We start from the raw sequence: 11037 nt of genomic DNA on the forward strand, positions 1-11037 counted from the left end.
CTTACTAAGGTCAGATCCTCGATCCAATGTAAAGGGAGTTTCCCTGGAGTGTGGCCTGCACCACCTTTGAATTTATAAGAGATAAAAGGAAAGGGAAGCAAGCAGAAAGTGGGGGACCTCATACTATGAAGAAAGCAGAATGCGTCTTTTGGACCCAGGGTTCCTGCGTGGAAAAGCTCCTAGACCAGGTGAAGATTGATGACAAGGACCTTCCTCCAGAGCGCACAGAGAGAGCAAGACTTTCCCTGGAGCTGATGCCCTAAATTTGGATTTCTAGCCTACTAGACTGTGAGAAAATAAATTTCTCTTTGTTAAAGCCATCCACTTATGGTATTTCTGTTAAAGCAGCACTAGATGACTAAAACATCACGCTAGCTTCCAGAAAGATGGAACGACTCTCGGGCATTTAAAGCTCCAGTGTGGGTGACATGGCCTATGCTTCTTTTAAGCTTTTAAGTTAAGAACCTGAAGATGAGGATTTCAATAAGACAAACTCTTCTTTATATTTAAATGTTGTTTTCCATCTTAAAGTCTACCTATAAAAAAAGACTTTTGAAAGGAAAAAAGATCAACTGATTAGTAGTTCTGAAGTGTGAAAACATAAAAATTAACACTTTGACTGCTATCACACTATTTTATTGAGCGTTCAGACAAGTTTGCAGGTTTATTTCATTCCACAGAGAACTGAGACCAAATCACTAAAATAAGTATATAAATAATAACAGTTCATCTATTAATGACAGATTGCTTCCAGTAATCTCCAAGAATGCTTTGGGATAGAAATGTGAGGCTAGACTCAGTTGCTTTTTTTAAACAGGTACATGAAAGCTTCTAGATCCAAGCCAACCACAATCTAAAATTTCTCTGAGAATCAACTTCCTTGTATAGATCCATCTCTTCTTACATGCACAATAGACAGTACTGTTCTTATCTATATACATTTAAGATGCCTGGTAATGATGAAATTATTAAAAACAGTAACTGATACTTATTTTACCCTTCTATTAAGATTTTTAAATGTATCAACACTGTAATTCATGAAACTAATGTATGAAATAGATAAAACTAAAGAATTTAAAGATGATAAAACTGACTCATAGAGAATTTAAGTATTTTTGAAAGTCATACAGCTGGTAAAGTGACAGAGTAAGAATTTGAACCTAAGCAGACTGAACCTCTCTGCTTATTATCCCTCTTTCCTCTTAAAACCCTAACAAAAGATAACACTAACTGTGGTCTACAAGTAAAGCTCTTTGATCCCTCTATACTTATCCTGAACATCAAAAGGATTCTGAACATTCGTTGAAATTTACAAAAAATAAAATGTATTATTATGTCTGAAAATAAATATAAAAGATTGGGATAACCAAAGGCTAGAAGCAACATGCCAAGTCTCTAAATATCTGAATCTAGGACTTGTGCCAAAACACAATTATAGGCAAAACAAAAAAAGAAGATAGGAAATAAGGAAAAGTAATAGGTAAAACTATAAGCCCCTCCCTTAAAATGTTATATAAGAAACTATGAATATTTTTCAGCTCTGAGTAACTTTACAATGATAATATTTACAATGACACATATAGTACCCCTGGTGTTTTATGCTTTTTTAACTTCATTCACAAGCATACCATTGGTTGAAACTCATAGTTCTGTAAGTGAAAGGATGAGGATAGGCTTTTTTTCTAGGTGAGGAAATACATATGAAAATTATAACTTGACCAAGGCCTGATAGCTAGTTAGTGATTAATTTTCAATCTTTAATTATTAATTATTTTAAAATAAAAATATTTCTTGAAAATAAAACCCTATGTACCTTTGGCAAAAGTATAAAATACAAAACAGAAATTGAAAAAAATAAGTAATGGAGCTGCAGTCACAAACATGATCCGTTTCAAATGTCCTCACAACATTTTCTTTGGAATCCTCTGCTTCAAAAAGGCACAATATTTTCCCAAAGTCAACTTTCATCAATATTTAATTGTAATTTTATCTCTAGCACCTCCTTTTACTCTTTCATCTTTCCTTAATGTAGTTATATTCATTCCAACAAAGCTCAACTTCATACAAAGACTTCTATCTTTAGAGTTCAGAACATCAGAATACTTGTTGGTCTGAAGAAAAACATCTGTGTGTTTCCATTTTTCACTTTTTGCTTGTGTATTTTAATGTCATATAGACATAGCTTTATTCCAGAGACATGACAACAATTTTTATTTTTTTTTTTTATTTTTAATTTTTGCCAATTCTTAGGGGCTTTATTTATTTATTTTTCCTTTAGTCCATTTTTTTCCTCTTTGGTAAGTTCAGAAGAGGTTTATATTTCCACTAAACCAAAAGCAGATTTCAATTGCCCAAGCAGTTTTTCATTCATTAAGGATACGTCAATAGTTCTTTGTCCATGCCTTGCAAGTAAAAGTGTGCAAAGTTAAAACCCTTTTTTTTTGTTGTTTAATCTAGGTAAAATTTATCTAGAGTGAAAGGCAGAGATCTTAAATGTACTATCTGATGAATTTTGGCAAACATATACGCCCAAGTAACCAACCCACTATTCAAGATACAGAACATTATAATCACACCAGGAAATTTCCTTTCCTATTGTCAATCCCCATTACCCATTGACAAACACATCTCTGATTTCTTTCACCATATATCTTGCCTGTTCTTGAACTTCATGTAATTGATCCATCTTAATGTTTGTGTACTGTATGAAGTAGGAGTAGAGTATTACTAACATCATTTTTTTTTTTTTTTACCATTCGTTTTCCCAGTTTTTCAAGAACCATTTATTAAAAAGAATTTTCTTTTTCCACTGAACTGACTTGATGCCTTGGTCAAAACTTGACCATGTAAGTGTACATCTCTGGACACTTTATAGATCTTTTTGTCTGCTCTATGTCAAAAGCACACTCTGTTCATCATCATAGCTATCATGATATCAGGTGTTGATATTCCTCCAACTTTGTTCTAATTTCTTCTTATTATTTTGACTATTGTATGTACTGTGCATTAACACAATATTTTGGAATCAACTTGAAAGTTTCTACTGAAAAACCTGCTGTAATTTTGACTGAGATTACTTTAAATCTCTAGATTAATTTGGATAAAAAATTGACATCTTAGTAATACTGAATCTTCTAGTCCATGTAGTTGTTTGTGTTAGTTGCCATTAAGTCAATTCCAACTCATAGAGACCCCATGTGTGCAGAGTAGAAGTGCCCCATAGGGTTTTCAAGGCCATGACCTTTTGGAAGCAGATCACCAGGCCAGTCTTCCAAGGCGCAGCTGGATGGGTTTGAACCAGCAACCTTTAGGTTAGTAGCTGAGTACTTAACCATTTACTCAACCCAGGTACATCCTGTTTCATATACTCTCCATTAACTCAGATCATCTTTAATATCTCTTACCAATATATTTTTGTCTTCACTGTACAGATTTTGTACATCTTTCCTAAATCGTACCTAAGTAATTAACATTTTTGAATGCTCTTTAAAGTGGAATTTTAAAATTTCTATTTTGCTTGTTCTTTCTAGAATATAGAAACAAAATTGATTTTTGTTTATTGACTTTTTATTCTGCGATCTTGCCAAATTTACTTATTTTTTCTATTTTTTTTTTTAATATTCCATAGGATTTTTCTTATGTAGTCAATTGTGTGGTCTGTGTACAAAGAATGTGTGCTAAATTCACTTTCCAATCTTTATGTCCCTTTTTTTTTTTTCCTTATTTTATTGACCTGGATAGGAATTTGAATATAATGTTTAATAGAAATGGCAAGAACAGAAGTTCTTAGGGGAAAGCACTTACTTTTTACCTTTATGAATATTTCAGCTATTGGTTTTTCTTGGAGGTGCTTTATTGTTTTGAGGAAGTTACTTTCTATTTCTAATTCACTGAGAGCATTTATCATGACTGTGTGTTGAATATCGTCAAATGATTTTGTCTGCATCCATTCAGATGATTTTTTTTCTCATTTATACATTTAAGTTGATTGATTTTGAAAGGTTAACTAGCCTCGTATTCCTGGGATAAACCCAAATTGGTTATGATTAAAATCCTAAAATTGTATTAAGGATTTGTATTTCTATATTTCAGAAGGTTATTGATTTATCTTTTTTTTTTTTTTTTTTCCTTATAATGTCTTTGTCAGGTTTTGTTACAAGACTTATTCTGGTCTCAGAATAAGTTGGGAAGTGTTCCCCTCTCAATTTTCAGAAAGATTTTGTGTAAGCTTGGGATGATTTCTTACTTAAATATTTGTTAGACTAAGTCATTAAAATAATCTGAGACTGAGAGTGTTTTCACTGTAGAGTTTTCAGTGACAAGTTCACATTCATTAATAAATTTCCTAGTTCTTCTTGTGTCAGTTTTGGTAAGATGTGCTTTTCAAAAAAATTGCCTATTTCATCCAAGTTATGACATTTTTTGTATAAATTTTTTTTATAATATTACTTGATTGTCTTTGTAATGTTTGTAGGATCTATGACGTGCTCTTGGTCATTACTCTAAAGTGGGGTATAAATGAATGCCTGAGATGTTCAGAATGATTTCTCTACTCTAGCTCAGCTGGGATTCCAACATCTGTTAGGAGTAACCTCTCATTTTTATCTCCCTTCAGTTTTCAACTGTCATAAGCCACTCTCTGGTAGGGGTGGCAGAGTCTCACCTTGTGAATGCCTCAGGTATACAATCTGGATTTTAGCTAAAGTCTTGTGGGAAACCCCCATGCACACTTCTGGGACACCTCTGTGCATAGCTCCCACCTCTCCAATATCCTGTTCTACAAATCACAGCTGCCTTAGCAGTTCCAACCTTCAATCTCTGCTTCCTCATTTCAGCAAAACAGCCACCACTTGGGCTATATCTTCTTGCATCACATTTGGGAAGGTGATGCCAATAAAGAAACTGGAGCAAACCTGGAACTTACGTCATGTCTTTCTCTTCTCTCAAGGATCACCGTCTTGGACTGCTTTTAGTTCAACTCTTGAAAACAATTCCCTTCTGTACTTCTCATGCATTTTGTAGTTGTTTATGTTGGAGGTTTAAGTTCAATAACAGTAATTGTTTCAAGGCCAGGAATGATAGTCTTAGGTTAGCAGTGCTAGAATAAATACATTGTTGTAGTTTGCAGACTTTGAAGAACTGATATGGGTATTTATGGCTTACCTACCAAATAAATAATTCTGCAGCTTTTGGATATGCTCTTTTCATACCTGTATATTGTCCATACATAATCTCTATGATCACTTCAATCCTAAAACAAATAAACAAAAAATGGATAACCTATGTGTCAGATGCTGCTGGATGCCTAACTAGTACCCATTCTCACCATCTTCCCTACTAACAGAAACAAGTTTTATTTCAAGATGTCAGATTAAAACACTCACCTCCTCAGGCATCATGCAAATAGGTATGAACGAGTAGATAAAAGGTCAAGGCAATGAGATAAAGAGGATTTCAGGGAAAGTTTGTTAAAAGGGACAAACTCAGCTGGCTTGTGCCTTATGATTTTTGGTCTTCATATTTCTCTTTAATTATATCTGTAATGTTATACCTGAACCAGAGGTACTCAGTGCTGAAGCAGGAAGATCCTAAGGAAACTTGAATATTTGAAGGTGTTTCCAAGTCTCCATACCAGCTTTGAAGTATTTCCCAGTGTATTTATTTATTACTTAGGAACTGTAATCCCTAATGAGGGTAAGCAACTATGTAGTCAAATTCCAGTTCCAGGCAGCTGAACTCAACTTGGGTTTTAATACCCTATATGGCTATAAAATTGTCAGTCCTTTCTATCATTGTTTTCACTCAATACGTTGCTACATTCCACATATGTGAAGAGGAGTAAAGTACTTTTCCAGTTGCTATCCCCTCCTTTTTTTGGTATCTGAGGGGCATGTGACTGAATTATTAATCTGTCTTGGATTATGACATACTGTAAACTTTGTTCTATATAAGACCTCTTTCTCTCTCTTGCTCTTGTTCTCCTAGCCTTTCACTCTCTTTCTTCTGTCTCTTTCGTTTGTTTTTTCTTCTTTATATACATTCCATATTTCCATTTTCCTCATCTCTATTAACAGCCATAAGAATTTTTATAAACTTAATGTGCAATAGCACTCATTATTTATTTTTAACTTCTTCAACCTGTATTGATTTTTATCATCTATGCATTTTGTTGTGTATACAGCTGATGTGTTGCTTCAATTGCTGCATATTTCCCCAATTTGTATTATCAAATATTATCTATTGATTTACCTCTATGAGACAGCTACATTGCCTCCATCTCCAAATTACCACCTCAATTCTGCAGTAAATGTATTTTTTTATAGCCTCTATCGATCTCTGGAGACCCTGGTGGCCTAATGGTTAAGAGTTCGGCTGCTAATGTTAACATCGGCAGTTTGAATCCAGCAGGTGCTCCTTGGAAACCCTATGGAGCAGTTCTGCTCAGTCCTATGGGGTCACTATGAGTTGGAATCGACTTGACAGCAATGGGTTTTTTTGGTATGCATCTCTGATATAATTGATATAAGGTTGTATATACTCAATAATAATATCTGATAGAACTGTGAGATACATTTAGGTGATTCTTCTATTGACTCCAGTGATTAGCAAATGTCTAAGGCCAGGACTGCTACAAGACCACATGCTTGTAACTAGAGTGATTAGCTCAGAGATGACCCTCTGTTCTAAACAGAAACAATGAGACTCAAGCCAAGGTCTCAAAAGTTCTAAACTGATCTTTCTCCTGGTCTTGGACAGGTGAGGATATAAACCAGACGTTGTCAGGGAACACTAGGAGGTGAGAACATGTCTGAAAATGAAGTCAATACAAGAAAATAACATGAAATATGGAGAAAGAATGAATTATTGATGGCACGTTGTGAGTCCATGTTTATAATTTTAATCTCTCAGTTATATAACTCAGTTTGTGTGTATGTGTGCGTGCTTATTTTGCTTTTTTGTTTTGTTTTGTTAGATTTTCAGTCTTAATTGATTCATTAGACTAACATTAAGGTTAGAGCTAGAGTAGGTCCTTTGCTTAATATATGGTTGAGTCTTCAAAAGCCACAGAGTCTGATAAAATTAAAGGCCAGTTTAAGGCTGCCTCTTGACTTTCCAGGACTGAAAGGAGAATATAATAAGATGGGACCCTATCAAAGAAGGAGTTCATCTCTGATTTGACTCTTGACAACAGTGGAGATGAAGGGAGACATGGATATACTATATCTCAACATCTTATGGGTCAGCTCTTACCCTTTGCTGTCACGAGAGAAACAGTGATTCTACCAAGAAGTCTGAGCAGGTATATCAGTAATAGCTTAAGTCAGCATGTGTCTTCTGCCTATTTGGAAAGAGACCATTACCTCCCCAGGCTCGTTTCAGGAGGAGAGGTCATTTGGAGAAGTAAAACTTGATCCCAATGAGAGCAACCAAATATTTGGGTCCTGAGCATCGCTTCAAAGGTGTCAGCCTAAAAAGATTTGGGAATCCCTAGACAACAAGCAAATCACCAATCTTTTATAAATGTATAGCTAGCTAAAGCACGCCATACATTCAAGGAGCCCTGGTGGTGCAATGGTTAATCACTTAACTGTAACCTAAAGGTCGGCCGTTAGAACTCACCAGCCGCTCTGCTGGAAAAAAAGACCTAGCAGTCTGCTCCTGTAAAGATTACAGCGTAGGAAACCCTCTGGGATAGTTCTACTCTGTCATATAGAGTCTCTGAGTCAGAATCAACTCAACAATGATCATACATTCACATTCCATTGTTACCTAAATTCAAATAACTGCCTTACAGTCGAGCTGTATCTGCCATCTTTATATCCAAGGCTTGTGGATTTTATGCTAGAGAATACTCTGTTGTCATTTTCTTATTTAGCTTAGGCCCCAGATGGAAAATTGAAACTGTCCCAGACACTCCTCACTAACGCGTATAGGTTTTCTGCTTCTTGCATCTGAATGAATCTTAACAAATAGGTTTTGTTAATATAAATAAGCTTTCATGCAACAAATATACTTCCAATGTGTGGATAGCGTTACACTTTTGCACCTATAACGCTACGAGCCAGTCACAGCTGCAGGCTCAGTGTGAATGCACCAGAATGAAATGTACTAGTGTGAAACCCCCTGCAGGGAGAAGCACATTCTTCAGACCAGACACTCTCTTCTAACCAGACCCTTTGCATCACCTGTCATGGGAAAGTTTTCCTTAAAATTTAAAACATATCATTCCTCTTGGATGTTATTCAGTAGGTACACTGAACATGAGATTTATTCTGTAACTGTTTTTTATTTATTTTTTTGGAATATTTTCAGAAAGATAAGGCAATTTCTTCTGCCCCTACACTCTTATGCATACAAAAACACTCTCTGTTGACCTTTATTTGAACTGAAAAATGATAAAAATTTCGTAAGTATTCTCAAAGCAGAAAGTCACATTATTTTTTTTTTCTTTTTGTATTTCATTCTGGCCTTAAGCTGACATTATTGCACCTGTTAGATATTTTATACACATATTAGTATATTTGACATGTTGAAGATAGCTACTGTCAATAAAAATTATAGATAATTTATTTTAAGTAGTATGTTTGGAAATCATCCAAGATATTTGGGAGGAATAGAAGCCAGGTTAGAACGTAGACAAAAGCATCTAAAAACTATCCTTGTTCTATAAGATATCAGGGGCCTGATAAGGAACCTAAATACATTTTAACTTCATGACTTAATGATTTAAAATTATTCTATACAAATATTTATGACAAAAATAAATCATCAAAGAATATAATTACAAAATTTGTTTCTTGAACATAATTAATATTTTACATGATACAATTGGTAACAGAACATTGAATACTGCCAACCTCATTTCATTTTCATTCCTTTAAATTTTTATTTCATTTTATTATAAATATAATGTATTCTCTTCATTTTTAAAAAAAGGTGATAGTAGAAAAGGATGCAAATTATATATATAATTTACATATATATGTGGATTATACCCATTGCCACTGGGTCAATTCCAACTCATAGTGACCCTGTAGGACAGCGTAGAACTGCCCCACAAGATTTCCAAGGAGCTGCTGATGGATTCAAACTGCCGACCTTTTGGTTAGAGGATCAGCACTTAAATACTGTGTCACCAGGACTCATTCATCTATGCCAAGAAATTTTGAAGACAAGTACCTGGCCAACCAACTGAAAGAGATCCATATTTATACCTATTCCAAAGAAAGATGATCCAACAGAATGCGGAAAATTATCAAACAATATCATTAATATCACACACAAGTAAAATTTTGCTGAAGATCATTCAAAAACAGTTGCAGCAGTACATAGATAGGGAACTGCCAGAAATTCAAGCTGGATTCAGAAGAGGACATGGAACGAGACATATCATTGCTGAAGCCAGATGGATCCTGGCTGAAAGTAGAGAATACCAGAAAGATGTTTACCTGTATTTTATTGACTATGCAAAGGCATTCAATTGTGTAGATCATAATAAACCATGGATAACATTGTAAAGAATGGGAATTCCAGAACACTTAATTGTGCTCATGAGGAACCTGTAGATAGACCAAGAGGCAGTCATTCGAACAGAACAAGGGGATACTTTGTGGTTTAAAGTCAGGAAAGGTGTGCATCAGCATCGTGTCCTTTCACCATACATACTCATCTGTATGCTGAGCAAATAATCCAAGAAGCTGAACTATATGAAGAGGAATGGGACATCAGGATTGGAGGAAGACTCATTAACAACCTGGGATATGCAGATAACTTAACCTTGCTTGCTGAAAGTGAAGGGGACTTGAAGCACTTACTGATGAAGATCAAAGACCATAGCCTTCAGTATGGATTACACCTCAACATAAAGAAAACAAAAGTCCTCACAACTGGACCAATAAGCAACATCATGATAAACATAGAAAACATTGAAGTCAATGATTTTATTTTACCTGGATCCACAATCAACACTCACGGGAGGAACAGTCAAGAAATCAAAAGATGCATGGCATTGGGAAAATCTGCTGCAACTCTTTAAAGTGTTAAAAAGCAAGGATGTCACCTTGAAGACTAAGATGTGTCTGACCCAAGCTATGGTGTTTTCAATTGTCTCATGTACATGCGAAAGTTGGACAACGAATAAGAAAGATCGAAGAATTGATGCCTTGGAAACATGGTGTTGGAGAAGAATATAGAATATACCATGGACTGTCAAATAATAAAGAAAATCTGTCTTGGAAGAAGTACAGCCAGAATGCTCCTTAGACGCAAGGACAGTGAGACTTCATCTCACATGGTTTGGACATGTTATCAGAGGTATCAGTCCCTGGAGAAGGACATCATGCTTGGTAGAGGGTCATCGAAAAAGCTGAAGACCACAAAGAGACAAACTGACACAGTGGCTGCAACAACAGTCTCAAGAATGGTACAAGACCGGGCAGTGTTTTCTTCTGTTGTACACAAGGTCACTATGAGTCAGAACTGACTCGATGGCACCTAACAACTACAACAAGATGTGTAGAATATGTGTGTGTGTGTATGCGTATTGAGAAAAAATAAAACTTTTTGCTGTGGAGTTGATTCCAACTCATGGTGACCCCATATATTACAGAGTAGAATTGTTCTATAGGGTTTTCTTGGCTGCAATCTTTATGGAGACAGATTGCCAGGCCTTTCTTTTGAGGTACTGCTGGGTAGGTTTGAAGTACCAACCATTAGGTTAGTAGTAGAGGGCAAACTGTTTGCACCACCCAAAGATCTTTCATATATATAAAACTGTTATATATATATATGTGTGTGTGTGTATGTGTGTGTGTGTCCGTGTGTGTGTAAAATCATACCCACTGTGGTCTAGTTGATTCTGACTCATAGAGACCCTATAGGACAGAGTACAACTGCTCCACAGAGTTTCCAAAGAGCTGCTGGTGGATTTGAACTGTCGACCTTTCGGTTAACAGCCACAGCTCTTAAATTTTAATCCAATTTTTAAATAAAAAACTGTGCACGCTTGTGTGTATAGGTCTGCATATGTATTTATAA

Source organism: Trichechus manatus, unplaced genomic scaffold, assembly GCF_000243295.1.
Source record: "Trichechus manatus latirostris isolate Lorelei unplaced genomic scaffold, TriManLat1.0 scaffold00348, whole genome shotgun sequence".
Lineage (NCBI taxonomy): Eukaryota > Metazoa > Chordata > Mammalia > Sirenia > Trichechidae > Trichechus > Trichechus manatus.